This window comes from Papaver somniferum, unplaced genomic scaffold (assembly GCF_003573695.1).
Source record: "Papaver somniferum cultivar HN1 unplaced genomic scaffold, ASM357369v1 unplaced-scaffold_52, whole genome shotgun sequence".
Classification (NCBI taxonomy): domain Eukaryota; kingdom Viridiplantae; phylum Streptophyta; class Magnoliopsida; order Ranunculales; family Papaveraceae; genus Papaver; species Papaver somniferum.
Genome location: NW_020647860.1, coordinates 772724 through 791471, shown reverse-complemented (window position 1 = coordinate 791471; position 18748 = coordinate 772724). Strand labels below are relative to the sequence as shown.

At 35.2% G+C, this 18748-nt stretch overlaps 1 long non-coding RNA gene across 5 annotated transcripts; it reads right to left on the bottom strand.

Annotated features, from left to right (window-relative positions):
• Window positions 1–621: 621 nt before the first annotated feature.
• Window positions 622–4189, bottom strand: LOC113342996. Of its 5 annotated transcripts, none has more exons than XR_003356970.1 (5): window positions 4104–4189; window positions 2690–3403; window positions 2396–2478; window positions 1295–2076; window positions 622–1191 (listed from the first exon to the last, which is right to left on the bottom strand). It is a non-coding gene; the product is annotated as an uncharacterized LOC113342996 (long non-coding RNA). The 5 variants fall into 5 exon arrangements; XR_003356972.1 differs by having other exon boundaries at window positions 622–1064; XR_003356973.1 differs by having other exon boundaries at window positions 622–1397; window positions 1883–2076.
• Between the last annotated feature and the right edge of the window lie 14559 nt (window positions 4190–18748).

Genomic DNA, 18748 nt, shown 5'->3' with positions numbered 1-18748 from the left:
TCATAGTCGGCGAAAAATCTCTATAGTTAAGCATGCTCAGTATAAATCCTTGGATATGTGACCTCCTGATAAGCTGCTGTTGGATGACCATAGCTGTGACCATTGAAAACCCCGTACTATCGGATGACCCAGTGGCTAAGTTAGGACATTATCAGTAGAGGGTCAGTTCATTACATTCTACGACGTTACGCTTCCTAAATATGAGGTTATTCATTGCATAAAAATAATAAAACTATGATTAGTTAGTAAGTCAAATTGTTAAGTACTTAACCTAATAACAATATGCTCTACTAACAACAAATTCTGACTAGATAATAACCCGTGCTTCGCACCGGGGTATGATTTAATTCAAGTTCCGCTCCGCTTAAAAATATTCTGATCCAGTCTCCGATCAAAATCAGTTCTGATGCAGTGACTTAATGAGCTAATGCGAGTTTGGGTTCTACTCCTGGATAGAAAATATAGCCAAGTGTACAACGTTACAACAAAGGGAAAGTAAAAGGGGGGGTTAGGAGGCCTCATTCATAGGGTGACTGGTGCGAGAAAACAAAGAGATTTTCTCCCGAAATGCACTGCATACAAAGTTGAGATCGATTGCAAAAAAATTTCTTACGTAGATTTTTGTTTTAATTTCTTGGAGTAAAATATTTATACATTGGGTAGATTTCCAAACTTAACATATAAGTGTATCTTCCAATACAGTTTACACAACCAAATAGTTGCGAGAATAATAGTTTAAAGTTCTTGTTGGACTGATACAGTAGACCACCAAATTATTTAACAAAGACTCATAGCTTGGGGTGCGATTAATTGGCTCCTATCTACTACCTGTACAAAGAGTACAAAGAGTTACAGCTTGAAATGTCAGTGCGATCTATAATTCATTAGTTGTTAGGGAAGAAAATAGATCCAACCTCTGGTGAAGTATGACCACTTGCGTAGTTTCTATTTATTCTTACATGTTCACACACCGGGCTTTCAAAGTCTCAGATTCAAAACTGTCTAAAAAAATTCCGACATCCAAATGGGATATATAGTTCCCGCTGAAGCCGTAACACTTCTGGCTGTCGAGAGGTATAACATGTTATGAGACACACTATAGCACTTATGGTATGTTCTTATGAGATATGTGGACTGACGCTCCATGATCTTAAGAACAACTTTACTAACAAACTCTCTTGTTCAGGCGTCCTTATGTAATGATATTGCATCAATAAAACAAAAAAGAAATAAATAAATAGAAGCATTGATTATCGATCATAAGAAATAACTAATTGAAGTAAAATTACCAAACCTGTTCGACATCTGATGGTGTTACTCATAAAAGGCGACTCTAACCAGTAGGCAGTAATAGCCGAAACATTTCAAAATCTCAGACCTGTATTGAAATTTGAGAGCTACACAGTTTCACTGTCAGAAAATTTTCCAATCAAAACATTTCAAAACGCGAAGCCACGAAAAGAACTTAACAGACCAAACTATTACATTATAAAAAAATTGTCATAAAATGCTTATTGATTCGTAAATTAAGGAAATGAGAAAAAAAATAAAAATCAAATATTCATTAAGCATGGAATCATACTCACTCTTCTCAATTTCAGACAATTATTAGTTAACTGCAAACAAATAGAGAAACAAAAGTACATGAAGGACACGTTTCATTTTCTATTAATTGCGGCTAATGATCAGAAAGGATAAGAACAGACTAATCAATTGGCACTGAGTTTGTTAACTTCATCACATTGATCCCAGAAAACTTAACCAAGACCCATAAATAGTTCTACAAATTAACACACCAATTTCATACAAAACCAAGTCAAATTCAAAACTGAAAATCAAAATCAAAAATTAAATAATAATAGTTCCAGATTATAAAATTAACCTGTAGTAGACTACGACCTTCCTGGAGCTATCATGTCGGGAACTTGGTAACCAAAATTGGCCAGTATTACCAGGCTAGCACCAGCTAAGATCCTGTTGGAGCCGGGTTGCGAGGAATTGGGATCCCACCCCTTGCTTGACTGCAGCAGCAACAATTATAAGAGATTGTTGATGCGCTAGCATGGCAAGTTGTTGCTGATGAGGGGAAATGGTAACAACATATAGTCTGTATAAGTACATGTGTTGCTCTTTGATGATATGTTTACACAGTTAGGCATTATTAAGGTGGTGTTTGATTATATGCTTGCACAATTACGCATTTACACAAATAGTCAGGGTTCAGAAAGTTAACTCAAACTGAAACTTTATATAAGCCCAAATAAATCACATTAGGAACATATTAAACAGAAACAAATTTCGGGCAAGTTTTTAGCTTTCAGTATTAGAATTCACAAACTGTAATTTAATCACGGATTGAAGCAGAATAAAATCACATTTCAGTTGAATTCCTTACCATCAATTCTCTATCAATGCTGCAATGGAGAGAGTTTAGAATCTTGTGGGGGTTTCTTCCCAATTCTTGTTTCATACGCATTCCTTGCATCAAAAACAAAAAGTCGTTTAGCCTCCTTAGATTGACCCTCACTTTCCAAATCATTTTTTGCCGATAACAACTCCGAAATCACCAATTTTACCATGAAAGATTTCCAATGAATTCATTCCTAGCGTATTTATACAGAATCAAACATCATCTAAAATTTAAAATCAAAAGGAACAAAAAAATAAATGAAAAAAATGAAATAATTACCTGAATTTATCATGTTGAATGATGGTTTCACAATTGAGAACCACAGACAGGGTTCTGTGAAGAAGAAGAGAAAATAAGAATGTATTCTGCCAAGTAACGAATTGGGTTTATGATGTTTGAATGACTCCATTCTTTGTCAACAACAGAGATCGAAGAAGAGAAATGAAGAATTAACTCACGGAAAGGAAGTGGGCAAGTTAAAAACTTGGGTTGAAGTGGTGGAGTCGTGGAGAACTCGAGGAAGTGGGATTAGTTTCGATGGAGATGGAAGGTCCAACAGTTCATGTGGTATAGTGGATCCAGAATCAGTCAGAGGGTTGTATTTGGTAATACTCTCACCGTAATCATCCACCTCGTCTTTTTTGGGGGGTCAGAATGATGATAATTGAAGTCCAATTCTGTGCACAATCCTTTAAAAAGTGTGCACGAAACAAAATAATTATATTGGTCGGTCAAAACTAACCGTTAGCTATTTGTTAAATTTTTTATTTTATTTTATTTTAATTCAATTAAAACCTAAAAACGGTAGATATTAGTATCCTATCCTTGAATATAGGGATTACAAAGTCTAAAAACGGTAATTAATTACAAATCAAGTTCCATATTTGTAGAGATTTCCTTACAGGTCAATAGATAAAATTACAGAAGTAGAGTTTCTTCCTTATTTATCTTCCGACCAAAGGGAGGTCTTCTACACGATGAGAAATATGCATCCTGTCCGTCACAATATTTGTGCACAGAAATTGAAATTAGTTTTTTGTTTTACAATTACATGAAATTAAGAGACAATTCGAGATAATCAACCAAATTAATTAGAAATTTCAATCAAACACAATTATAAAAAGAAATCATCGGTTCAGAGTTCATCAAGTAATCCACTGAATCATTTTGATTTTCATAATTTGGATCAAAAAGAACATAAAAAAAGATGAAGAACAGTTGATCAAAAAAAAAATCAGTTAACATCAATTTTTCCCCAATACCACTAATTAACATTCAACAATTATGCAATATCCCATCAAATGAAAGAATTAGATCAGTCTCAACTTCAACTCAACAATTTAAAAGAAAAATTACAGTAGTAGCAGAGATTTGTGACAAAGAACAAACTGACTCGGGATGACTCAGTAAACACTTCAGTCGTTATAGATGGAAATTCTTCTTCTTGACACAGCAAACTAAGATGCATAACACATTCATTATTGAGAGTCAACGTATTTACAAAAAAATGAAAATTTTCATTTACGAATTTCAATTTTTTATAGAGAACGAGACAAAGAAGGGAAAAGTTGATAGAGTATAAACCGATTCTTAACTCTATCCATTTATCTCGCTGAGTTATAGACACATAATACTTACTTGAGATGAGATATAAATTGGTGGACAAAAAAAATATCAGATTCTTGATACTTACTTGAATCAGAAATGAAGTGGAATGAGGTGGTGAAGGCGTGTAGAACTGTAGAAGTGGGGAGGAGAAAAAACGGAAAAGAAAAAAACATCTAAAATGTAAGCTTAGGGATTTTATGTTGAAGATGGGTAGGATCAAAGTGAAACAAATATACGGCCAAGATTAATTCAGATAAGTTTTAGTCCAGTTTGACGTAAATGTAACCTCTGATCCGGTCAATTTCTTAGCTGCCCCCTCCCCCCCATACTGCACGCGGTTATCTTCGTCGGCCTTACACTGCTGTAACAGTCATCTAGTATTCCTAAAACAATCGCTGACATTTTTTTATTACATGTACAAGTTTTAAATATACAAAATCGATGCTTCCAAAATACAACAAATCTTTCTTGAATGATGACCAACAAACAAAAGTTTAAGTTGTTAGAATTGGAAGTAGAGAGAGAGATTTGCATCTGGACTCTGGATTAACAATTCCTTCATATCTAGTGTTTGGAATCTTTTAACTTGATAAAAAAGCAATATCGATCATGGCCTCATAATCGTTTCCCAGTTAATTACATCTGCTATAGTAATTGTCATATAGGACTAGTACCCCAAAAAATTAGTACCGCCATAGCCATATAGGGACTGTTTCTCTTAACAAGTTGCCCCCAAGTAAAATCCAAAAATATATATAGTAATCGTTCAAAGAAATTTATGAAGCTCATTTTACTGATTTTTCATAGATGTTCCTTGAATCATTAAATCGTAAATTCGAGACATTAAATCGTATATTCTAGAGAAGGTGAATACACTATAATTTAGGAAAGGATTATATATCCAGTAAAAGATTAGATATTATTGCCTTAATTATATTTAAAATAAATTAAAATAGAATAAAAATTAATATAAAATAATTGGATAATTGTCTGTTAAGGAGGACCAATAAAATCAATTTGTTACGTGCACAAAATTGGACTCAGAGAATTGAGTATTGAGTTTCAATTATCATCTTGTTGGATTACTAGGTGGTGCGCCCGTACGTTGCACGAGATCAAATTGTTCCATTTGCCACAAAACTGATGCATGTGACATACTCCTATTTTGTGTTAAATAAATTATTGTAACAAATACATTTTCATTGTAACAGCCGGAGTATGCATGTGACATACTTCGGCTGTCAGGAAAAATTTTGGTAAAAATAAACTAAATATATGTTAAGGGAGGATCCATGGATACTCTTAGATGGACAAGGTCAGACAAAATTTGTACCATTTTCTCAGCAAAACCCAAGCGACAATGAATTTAAGCGTAATATTTTGATGATATGTTCCTCTTATGAGACTCTACATTCCTACAAAAAAAAATGAACGCAATTCGAGATAGCGAACCTCACCATCTCAAATAGAATGTGTTCTCATCCACCACCCACTTGCTATCAGAGTCAAATACGGGAAAAGACAACCTAGTGGCAATAAAAAAAATACCGTATTTATCAAATGTCCCCATACATACTAAAGTACCGAGACAGTAATTATGTCACAATAAGAATGCACCAAGGTATCCCAATAAAAGATAACCCTGGAGCCAATACGCCATGCAAATATGCTTGCATAAAAATAAAGGGATATTATAGTTGCACCCGCAAATCGGTAGAGAATGCAAAAACATAATACAAAACATTTTAGCAAACTAACTGTTTTAAGCACGAAGTGTCTAAGTCCTCTAGAGAATCATCCACTGAATTTTAAAGTCTCATGTGTAAAAATACTTGCAACGGGTTTAGTCAAATACCTCTAGTCTTTAAATGCTGGTACAAATGCAGATGTTTAATCTTTATATTCTACAAAGAAAACCACCTACAGACTACTAGTATTTCCTTCTATTGCTCTTTTCAGAGCTACCATTTTCCAAAAAAACTATTCTACAGATTAACTTCTAAGCTCCCGAATTCAATTAAGCAATGAATTTCTTTAAGTTGCATATGAATGTGTTTAGTCTGAAACCAATACATTATTTCCATTTCCTTTAGGCTTTAGCTACACTTTAATTCAACTGTGGACCTGCAAACACCAATTCTATTTTGAGTTATCGGAATGTTAACTTTATGAAATTAACCTTAACCAATAACCAATCCAGGAAGTCGAGCTTCAATGACCTTGCTTGGAAAATAAATCAATTTATTAATTACTTGAGGTTGTTGAACCTAAAATATTCAATATAATGTGTTATAACTAACCTCTCATCTATCACTAATCAAATATATCTATCGCTACATTTCTGAGCATTTTAGTGTACCCAGAAAAACACATGTTTCTTCAATGTGTATTTATCAGACCTTATTGAAACACATGGGATAAATCTGACACTAACCTCCGCACGCATCACCAAACAAAGGCACGACAATCAAGTTCATGAGTGAAGGCTCTAATAGATACACATACAAAATCTTCACAACATTTACCTCTCTATGATGAGTCTAATCAATTTACTGGCTATCATTAGGAGTAATTTCTTTTTCCTATGACTGCGCCAAACAAACGAATCCTACAAAGCAAATAAATGAGAATGAAACATAGAATTCGCCAAAGTAAATGAAGCTCAATGCTTATTTCCAAGCAACATATTTATCTAATTAAAATATATCTATAATGCAATAGGGGTCATAGCCTCCACTAACACAAATACTGCCATCAGGGCTGGTCTAACAATAGAACCCCATGCTTTGCTTCCTATATACCTGTAGACCACATGAATCACAAATATGGTTTAGGATCCGTCAAGATCACCTTTCTTTTCTTTTTAGGAATGCATTTTACCATTTGATCAGAATTGAACAAAAAATAAATAATACTTCGTGTCCGCACCATTAGTTTACATCCATCTCTTCCTTCTCTTCGGGATATCAATTGCAATACATCAATTAAACACATCTAATTTCCATAATTGTTTTGGGTTCTATTAGATTCTATTGTCACAATAAAATCATAAGAAACAGTAATACCTTTTGACTGCTCTAACCGTCTTGATTCCTGGTTTTATCAAGATGTTGCACAAATTCGGTAAATCACATCTGAAGTCCTTGAAATCATCCAGTCTGAGAGCCTAAAACAACACAAATTTAGAAACCTTAATTTGAATGCAAAAACATGGAGTGAATAATCATTAAAAAAAATGATAATACCAAATACCTAAGTATACATTATGATGCTGATAACCCCTACGGAATTTAAAAATAAAAAACTAAAAATCAATCTGAGAACCCAAAAAAATAAAATTAAAAATCCTAATGTGAATGCAAAAACATAAAATAAATAATCATTAACATCATTAAAATACCAGGCATTATTAAAAAATATTACCTGGTTCGAACTGGTAGACTCTTCAAATCAAAACACGGCTAGTTAATTCAAACTCGGGACTTAAGAAACCCCAAATTTTATCAGAAGAAACGATGAGCAGCAGAAACAGTTTCATGAGAGGAAGAGAAGGGGGTGCGGTGGAGAGGAAAGGAAGAATAATTATTAGGGTTTCGCTAGAAGGCAAAAAAAGAATCGATAGAGAAGTAGTGTCAAAAATATGAAATATTGGTGGTGTGAAAAAACAAAAATTTCTTATTGGTCTAAATATTCTCTAGTGGGGCCAGAAGCTCTAAGAAGAGAGCTTTGTTTAGTTTTTAACCACAACAGAGGAAATTCACCTGAAATCATATTATTAATTGAAAATGAAATTTGCTAGTCTCTGACATTGATGTGATCATCTTTTAAGTAGAGAGTGTTGGAATTTCAGCTTCTTGACCTTTATAATTTACCATTAAACATCATATAAGCTCACTACTAGGGGTATCACATACCATCATGTAACAACCCCTTAAGGGTAGTTCCTATGGAAATCAATAAATATGTTTTTTTGTTGAGCCACGTGGACGAACAAACTGCGTTTTCCACTATGGAAAACTAGAGCAAAATGAACAGATTTGATTTTTCAGGCAGGGGCAAAGCCAAGAATCATGAGAAGGGGGTGCAAAAATTTGTTATGGGTGCAACCAAAATTTTTAGCGGTACACAAATGCAAAAGCCAAAAACAGGCTTGTTTGTTAAAAAAAAATCTTATAAGGCCTAAAATAGGCTTTAGAGCCAGCTGGGCTGGGGGTGCAAGTGCACACCCTTGCAATGGCTGGCTCCGCCCCTATTTTCAGGGCCCACTAACATTTTTAATATAAAATGTTTTGTACGATAAAGATAAAATATAAAATATAATATTTAGGTGAGATAAAATATGATGAAATGAGATAAAATAAGATAGAGTGAGATAAAATATGATCAAAAAAGTAGTAAAGTAATCAAAAATTGTACTTTGCATTTTTGGTACAGCCGCGGGAGTGTGAGGAAGAGCCGCGGGCATTTTTGGTACAACCGCGAGTTTTTGGTACTACCGCCCGAAGTTCCGTCACACGCCCGTCTCTTCTTCCAACTCACTCAACAAACCAACAAATTTGTTGGTTTGTTCATCCGTTTTTGATGTTTGTTGAGTCCATAGTGGGAGCAAAATGAACAAACTTCAAGTTTGTTCATTTCATAGGAACTGCTCTAATAGTTTAATAAAATTTTATGCTTCAAATAAAAATATAGGCTCACCACATGCTGAAATTAGACTAAAAACTAGTATTAAAGTTTGTTCATTCCATAGGAACTGCTCTAATAGTTTAATAAATTTTATGCTTCAACAAAAAAGGATTTAAACAGATGTACCCCTATATTTACATCTGACTTAAAAATGTACCCCCGTTTTTTTCCATTTACAAATAAAGGCCTGTTGGATGTTTTCCATCCAAAAACGTTAGAAAAGTCAATTTCTCAATGACATGGTCAATTTATCCTTGACTGAGATGAGAAGTTGAATTGTAAGAATACATATCTGTCCTCAAATCTCGATTGGTATCTCTTTACTAGAAAAAGAAAACCAGGGAGGAAGTAAGAGCAAACGAACTAGCCAAACACTCTCCCCTTACTCGATCGATTTTGTAACTCAATAAACAGTGTTCTGGTTTGAAAAATAAGCCTATCTTCATCGCAAATTGAGAAGATTTAGCAGCAAATGCAGAAACTGAAGATGTTGATGCTGAAATTGAAGATGAACTTCGTGTTGTTTCTCGCAATCAAAAGGTGTCAAGCTAGGAATAATAATTTTCCTTGTGATTTGGCCAGGGGCATGTCCTTATTGTAGCTAGTGTTACTATAGCTATTTGCGCCACACTTTTGGTTTCATTGGTTATTTTGATTATCCTCTATTATGAGATTTTCAAATGAGTTAGTTTCATTATACTACGTGGTCACATATGTTTTAACTAGACTTGGGAGGGAACTCCTGGGAGGGTATGGGTTGAAATTGTGGTTTTATGTTCAATGAGAGTGTCTTATCTCCATTTAAGAGAGAAATAAATGGATCTTTCTTGATTCTCCAAACATTTATACATACACCTCTTTACGCAACACATGTCCACTTCCTCACGTATGCATCGATGTGATTGTTCAGAGGCTTGAAGGTGTTGTAGCTGCAGAGATGTACTGAAAATTCGGGGGTCTAACAACCACACCCAATATTTTGATTAGCAATCTGTATGAACTAACTCCAATATACTTTTAAGAGATCAACTAGACAGTCAGACTCAATCTTAATAAAAGTATATCAAAGAGTTATATCTCTCTTTCTCGATTCAATACTTACTCAAGCAAATAGAAATCTGCGAGTCTAATTGAATACAAGAGAAATCACTTGAACGATACCAAAGACCAATGTTCAAGTATCAATCAATTTCAATCAACAACCAAATGTTGGATTTCCCAATTGATTGATTCAACGCACAACCTGTGATATTTCAATTATATAACAAAATATAATGCGAAAAAGAAATAACGCACAACCTGTGATATTTCAATTATATAACAAAATATAATGCGAAAAAGAAATAACACAGACACCAGAAGTTTTGTTAACGAGGTAACCGCAAATGCAGAAAACCCCCGGGACCTAGTCTAGATTGAACACACACTGTATTAAGCCGCTACATGCACTAGCCTACTACAAACTAACTTCGGTCTGGACTGTAGTTCAACCCAAACCAATCTCACACTGATACAAGGTACAGTTGCGCTCTTTACGTCCATGATACCAACAAGATACTACACACTTGATTCCCTTAGCTGATCTCACCCACAACTAAGAGTTGCTAAGACCCAAAGTCGAAGACTTTAATAAACAAATCTGTATCACACAGAAAAGTCTACGGTGATAGATAAATCCGTATCCCACGAATATACCTATGAGTTTTGTTCCGTCTTTTGATAAATCAAGGTGAACAGGAACCAATTGATAACTCCGACTTATATTCCCGAAGAACAGCCTAGTATTATCAATCACCTCACAATAATCTTAATCGACTAGCGAAAGAAGATATTGTGGAATCACAAAGGATGAGACGAAGATTTTTGTGACTGCTTTTATATCTTTCCTATCAGAGAAATCAATCTCAATCCAATCCTTACGATTATACTTATTACGATAGAAACAACAATATCAGATCACACAACTACAAGAAAAGTAATATCGGTCTGGCTTCACAATCCCAATGAAGTCTTCAAGTCGTTAACCTACAGGGTCTCGGTAGAAACCTAAGGTTAAAGGAGAATCGACTCTAGCTAATACAACTAGTATCACATAGGAGGTGTGGGGATTAGGTTTCCCAGTTGATAGAGTCCTCCCTTATATATTCTTTCAAATCAGGTTTTGCAATCAATGTTAGGTTAGTAATAAAGCATTCAATATTCACTGTTAGATAAAAACCTGATTAGATTCAAGCTAATATCTTTCAACCGTTAGATCGAAACTTAGCTTGTTACACACAAATGAAATGCACGTTTATCTAGGTTTGTGTAACCGTACCCAAACATGTACATCTAGTTAGTTCAACAGTAGTTAACCAAATGGTTAGCCATATGAGCACTTTCATATCAACCATATTCTTCTTTACCACAACTAGTTCAAATGACTCAAATGAGAGAGTTGTTCAATTACTTAGATATTTATAATAGACACAATTGAAACAAAAGCGATTTGATTCACTCTAATCGATTCATGAACTTTATAGCCACGGTTTGCAAACTTGCATTCCTTAGTTTATATAAGTTTAAGTTCACGAATAATCGTTTTTAGAAAATAACCAACTTAAGTTCGCGGACTGGTACGCGGACTTAAGTACCCGGAATAAGTTTGTTTTCGATTCACAAACTCCAGCAGAAATTCTCGGGATGAGAACCTCCGACAATACACGTACTGTGTACGCGGACTCTAGTTCCGGTTTTCCTGAGCATCAAAGTACGCATACTTTGGTTCAAGGAATAAGGACTTATACATGTATGAGTTACCACACAATGCTTATATCCAACCATGGTTATATAATCTAAACTCTCATTTCAATCATTGAAACATTCTTAGAGGACGTTATACAGCTGTTGTTCACAAACCATTTTTCGTCAAAACCATTTTCAAGTGATTGAAACTTAACATGACTTTCGTCACTAGTAAAGATGAACTTGGCCAAAGCGAAAGCTTACCAACACATATTTCGAGAAATAGATAAGCGAGATAAACTCGGCTCGAAATAGCAAATGTGTATAATCATAGTCTATATAGCAAAACGACTTTTGTCTCAAGATAAGAGATAGAGTGGATAGACTTTTGAGTGATAGATAAGTTCAAGAGTCTCCACATACCTTTTAGTCGATGAAGTTCCACCAGTTCCTTGAGTAGTTCTTTGTCTTTGTATGATAACCGCCATGGAGTCATGAGCACAACTACACTTTCTATCCTAGTCCGTTACTTAGCTAATAGTAGACTAGAAATCAAAACTTATAGTTTTGATCACTAACATTGACAATCATACTTGAGATAGCAACGCATGCGAGTTCGACCGAGCAGTGCTCTGACATGTACAAGTTGTTGTTCAACATGCTTCATATGTAAGAGAGTTTCAACTGTCCCTCTCTATGCTTTGCCTGTACGTATATGCAAAAACTTGCTTTGGTTAACAAAATTAGAATTGGTGCTCATTTAATATCCACAAACTTAATTGCTTTAGGCCCAACAAGCTCACATGATCTAGCTAACTATTTTTAAATAGGGGAAATTAGGGGAAGACCCAAAAAAAAATATTCTCATTGTCAGGCCCACAATTAATTTTGGGTACCGTGACACCCATAATTATTTCCGTGACACCCATAATTATATGAAATTATTAAAAATGTTTGCATGACGGATTATGCATCCGCATAACGGGTTATGCATCGGGTATAATTGACAACGCAACTTGAATATGACATATCTAAAAATCCGCGCCTTGGAATTTACAAATTTTATATCGTTGGAAATCTTTTTAAGAGAGCAACCAGTACAAACAAGAATATCAAATTTTTGTTTTTCACGAAAAAATTGGAGGTGATCATCATTTTAGGCAAAATTTTCAAAAACTTGATACATAACTATTATGCAGCCACCGAAAAAGATGCATAACACATTCTGCAGACCATAACGAATTATGCAACCATTTTATTCACTGCATAAAAAATTATGCATTTGGATAACAAAGTTATGCATCTATAAAAAGTTATGTAACCATTGTTTTGGTTGATTTTAGTGCGTACATAAGAAAATTGATGCATAATGCAGTATGCATCCACATTTATGGATGCATATCAGGTTATGCATCTATTTTCTCGATGCATAAAAGATTGTGCAACAATTTTATCGATGCATAATGCACTATGAAGTCATATTTTCGGATGCATAACCTGTTATGCATCCATTTTCACGACTACATAACATGTTATGTAGATATTATTGTAAGTGCATGACAAGTTATGCAGCCTTATTTTTTGTTGGTTTCAATGCTAAGGAAAAAGTAGCTACATAACGTGTTATGCAACCGTTTTCTGACTGCATAACAAGTTTTGCGGAAAAAAAAGCTGCAGAACGTGTTATGCAACCAATTTCGAGAATGCATAACAAGTTATACAACAAATTTTGTAGATGCATAACCTGTTATGCATCACTACTCACACCTTCATTTTCTTTTAAATGCACGACACACGCACACCAAACCCATTTGCACTTCCGTCTCCCCGCTGCAGCATCCTTTTAGCTCCATTTTCTTTTAAATGCATAACCCATTGAAACCAACATCAACACCACCATTCCTAACTCACTTCATTGAAACCAACATCAACACCATTTCCGTCTCCCCGCTGCACGTCGCACGCACACCATGAACACCCGAGGATTCTGAAACACAGGTGCCTGTGTCCAAATATTAGTCCTATAGATCATATTGATGATACAGAAACCCAATTGTCGAACATCACCAACTCCTCCTACAATTTGTACCACAACATCAACATTGCATACCACCACCCATGAACCATTCCATCTGCTTCTCTTGCCATTCTGTCGATTTGGATTTATCACAAAAACCATTCAACAGATCAGTTCATCTCTTCTTTCTTTGTTTTCAAATCGAGCTCAGAACCCATCTTCTCAACATCACAACATCGTTCTTCATCTTATTCATCCACCGAGACCCATTAAATCAGCATCAACATCTTCAATTGGATCTGCAAAAGCTCAATCTCTATAGTGTCTTCATCAGAATCTTACGACCAACAAAAACCCAAATTCATCTCTTCCATAGCATCTCTGCATCACATCAGTTCAATTTCTTCACCAGAATCAAACCCATCTTCAGATTCACATCAAACCCATACCTCAATTCCATCATCTCTATGTTATTGATCCAAAACCCATTTTATTCACACAGAAGATCCCCTTTTTCATCTCATCTGCTTTGATTTCAATCACACAGTACCCTTTAACTTACAATTTCGGCTACAGACCATTATATCCATGAACTATTCATCTTCTTCTCTCGATTTCTCTATCAGCTTCTCGATATGTATTACCAGCAGCAGTTGTTGCCTCTTTTTCTCTCTTTTAGGGATGAAATGATTGAGAGAATAAACTTCTCGACCACATACGACGGAAACCCAATTTCAGTCGATGGCAGATGCCAAAATCCCTTGAATTTGTGTTACCAAAAGTCTCAATCAAAACCCATTCTCAGTCCACCAAGATGTCCACTGACGGCATAAAATTCAGCTCAAAATCTTCACCGATTCAAACCCCCGGATCAGCATTCATACTCATCTTTTTCCATCACTGTAGTTTTCATGGAGGAAATGGGTGCGCGCCTGAAATTTTCATGGAGGAAATGGGTGCGCGCCTGAAGTTTTTTGTCGGTGGGTTTGACAGTGGAAAAATCTGGGAGAATGGGTCTCACTGTAGTTTTCACTTTTCAATATACATCTTATTACTTTACACCTTAACATTTATCTGACATTCACGTAATTAGAGCGAACATCTAATCAGTTTATCTATTCTTGTCTTAAAAACTTATTTCCCTTGTTTACTCGTTCGATGGATACACTGTGTGTTTGTTGCTTTCTTCCTGGATCTTTACGTTAATAAACCTGATTATAATGTGTTTGTTTCGGGATTTTTAGATTTTAGCCTTCCATTTGGGACGTCGCCAAGTTCATTTGGCCAAGCTCCAGATCATGTCGGCTACTTAAAGTTCTCTAGAAAGTGAATGAGGCAACCTGAACATATTTTAGGCAATGTCCAATTACTTGTTACATTATGTCGACGGTAAAGCTAGCATTTAGTCACTTAGACATACACATTCATTAGTTGTTGGATGGTCTGAATGTGATAGATTCTCACTGTCACTTGGTTCTTCCCTTCTGAATCAGAGAGATTCATATCTGAAAGAGGTTGACAATAAGTTCTTTCAAAATTGACTATTTGTCCCTCTGTTAGAGGTGTTCCAGAAATGTCTGGGATCGAGTAAATAGCTCTACGAACAAATGGATCGAATCGAATTGGAAAATGGAAAGATTTGTACAAGTTATACCTTTCGTCATCACTTTGTGGAAAATCGTTAGGTATGAATATGTTAGACACATGTGACTCGATTGATGAAATAGTATCTCTCTCCAAAAAAATATGTTTTTTTGGACCGACGCACAAAGAAAAAATGTTGTTGCGAATGAACAAGATATTGAGGAATTGTCCATACGTAAGATCATAATTATTGATACGGGCCTTTTCCACATAAAAAGGGAATCTTTTGTTACAATCGAACCAGAAGTGATGTGGATTATTCAAGAATCGAAGTCGATTTGCTTTATAAAAAGAAGAGATCAATGAACTTATATGAAATGGTTTCACGGGATTCAGCCAATTTTCTTGATCGTGGGATATCATTGAGAAATAGGAATCGGTGTTATCAAAGTCTTTCCTGCAATTATTTCTAGTATGAAATGAGTCAATCATCCACTTTGGTATCTTATTGAATAAAAACGGTGATATTGTTCCTCCACTGATCAAGAATTTCAATTTTTGGGAAGTATCACGATTATCCAATAAGAAGGGTTTCAATTTATTCAAATGAACGATTTGAACACCTATTGATTCTAACAACTGATTGCAGAGTTGATCATTCGACCCTTTCAATTCATAGATGTGGATCTCGGACCTATGAATGGGGATATTCCCGATACTCACAAAGAAAAAAGGAAGTGACTTAGACAAAGAAGTGACTTGGACAAAAGGAGAAGTGACTTGGACAAATCTTGTTTGTCGATAACCTCGGACCAATCAATCGAATATTGATTAATACATAATCGACCGAACACTACTTGAAAACGGCTCCTCTGCTCAGAAACGAAATGTTCCAAATGATCCTGGAAATTCTTGCTCCCGTTGAGCCATTTGTATCTATATGCATTAGGATCCCGATTCATGGATCTCTCGGTTCGAGAAATAAGAGGATCGAACCATTTCTTCTGACTCTTTTTCAAATTCGATAAATGTTGGTTGATCGTATATTTCATTATAGTTCTATGATTCAGTGTATCATTTCCTATTTGATCCCTTTGAATTCTATAAAAGAATCGATTCGGTACATTTCTTATGTACCCATAGGTGATATATTGGATTTTGATCAGATTTCGGATCAATCTATATTGATTGACTGCCTCCATTATGTTGTTGCTAGAAAATACCACTCTTTTTGGTTTTGGATCTTCCAAGTCATTCCCGCAGGAGATCCGGACCGATTTTTTTTTCTGATCCTTCGATAAAAAGATTCATTCTCTTCATCAAAAATAGGAGGTAGAACCAAGAAAGATTTCTTTTTCGATTCATCCCTGGAGTTGAATACCTCATTCAATAATTTTTTTTTACCCAACCCGTAGGAATCAATAGAAAAGGAAAATCCCTTATGATACACCAGATCTGGCTCGGTTATTGATAGAGTGAATAGATCTGCCATTTCTTGAAATCTCTCTTCTGATTCAAAATCGCGGTGTAACGTGTACCCCCCTGTTTCGGTCATGGAATAGATGAAATAAAAAAAATGGATTTTGGTTCAAGAATGAAGTTTTATTGGAACTGTCCATATCCGGTTCATCCTTCGGAACCATATCACATCCCGGATCTGATGAAATAGGATGAATTGAGACGGTATTTTGTAAATACGTAATTATCTTGAATATATCAACCATTTCTTTATTTTACGATCGTCTGGAAGGGACAAACGAAACATCTTGTTCTTTCTTCAACAATTTATGATCTCTAGTGGACCTCTGAGTAGGATTCGAACCCAGATGAAGTTCTGACCATCTGTCAGAGAAAAAGGAACGAATTGATTTTGTAGAATTCCCAAGAATTGCTTCGATTTCTTCCGAAAGCAGATGATTATTCATCTGCTTCTCACGTTCCGTGAATAGCCGGGACATTGAGGAATATCCAGAAAGGCATTTCTGGAATCGGTCTGATTTTCTCTCTGTTCGTTCCGTTTGAAGAAAGGAAGAATCCCAAAGAATCAATCTTTCTTTTTGTTGTTGAATCTCTCTTTGATTGATCAATGTGTGATATTCCGAATCCTCATTACTAATCGAATCGAAAGGGTCTCAGGATTGATCAGAAGATCCTTTCAATTGGCTAGAATTCATTACTTGAACGACGATAGATCTTGTGGAATCATATTGAATATTTGACGAAACATTCTGTCGTGGCACCTGCCTAACATAGTTGTAAAGATGGTTATGTTATGTGTACATGCCGAACTGAGTTAACTAGCAGCTGAAATTGGCGATTTGAAACACTCAAACATGTTATTGAATAATTTTGGTGATCCAAAGGACTGAAAAGTCTTTTTAAGTGGACTTAACCGCTGACATGGAGGTTAACTTTCCGTTAGTCGTTTTTTCAAAAAAAAACGGTCAAAATAGGAATACATCTGTAAAATTCAAAAAAACGGGGTACATCTGTATCACTGTATGCGCCTAAAAAAACAAGGATACATCTGTATTTCACCAAAAAAGAAAAAAGCTCACCACATGCTGAAATTAGACTACAAACTAGTATCATCATATTCAACAACTCACTGAAAATAGCACACACATAACTATGACATTACATATGATTCATAGTAAAACAAGTTGAGAACAAGGAAATAGAAACACTCAAGACACTAAACTTTTCATGACTTATTAACAACTTATATATCCTCACATTACTTCATGATAGATGAAAACATATTTTATTTTTAAAACAAATGAGGCTAGAAATGAGTCCTAATCATGTTTGTCTCATGTCCACTCTAACCTTTCCATCATGAGTTGGATGACACCTCGTGGCTACATTGGACACCTCACATGACATGTCAAGCTAAAGGACATGTCATGCTTAGACTCAACCTTATCTAGCATTAATCTTAAGTTAGTCTTTAATCCATGATGATTAATACCATAAACATGCATAGTATAAACAAAATTAGCTTAAGCAAATGGAGATTTGTTGCGCAACACATAAATGCCAACAGAGAGGACAGCAGGGAGAAAAGTCATTCCGGTCGGCCTATGAAACATGGTCCAATTTTAAGGAAATGGCAAGTCAACTTCTTTTTCCTAATTGGACATAGCAAATGTATACGCACTCATGCATATATAAACAAAAAAAAAGAAAAAAAAAACGGAAGTTTTTTTTTTCTTTTTTGAGGATAAATCGATTTATATTTAATAAAACGGAAGTGATTAGAACCTGATCATTAAAGGTTGCCCTAGGCATGGATATGCCTTCAATGTTAGCCCATATCACCAACACCGTAAGAAATACATAGGAAATAAAATTAAAAATTTGGAAAGAAGGACCAGCTTTTGTTGCCTCATAAAAAACCTTGTCAAGGAAAATCCATTTATAATTCCTCAAGTTCATTGAAAATCTTCGTTCTCCATCGGTACTCAATGAGCTGTCTTCTAATGCTGGTCATATGTATGTCGCCACAAGCAAGTTGTAAAACTATCAATGTATGGTCCTGAGCCCTTCTACCAATATCAAGATTAACAGAAGTGTCACGATGGCTTGTGCAGGATAAATAATTCGTCCTCTTGGAGATTGTAGATGCCGTTTAGGCTTTTCTGCAATCAAGAACTTATAAAATGATGTATCTCCAAAGAAATACAAGTAGAAAGATCATGGTTTATAAAACCGGATCC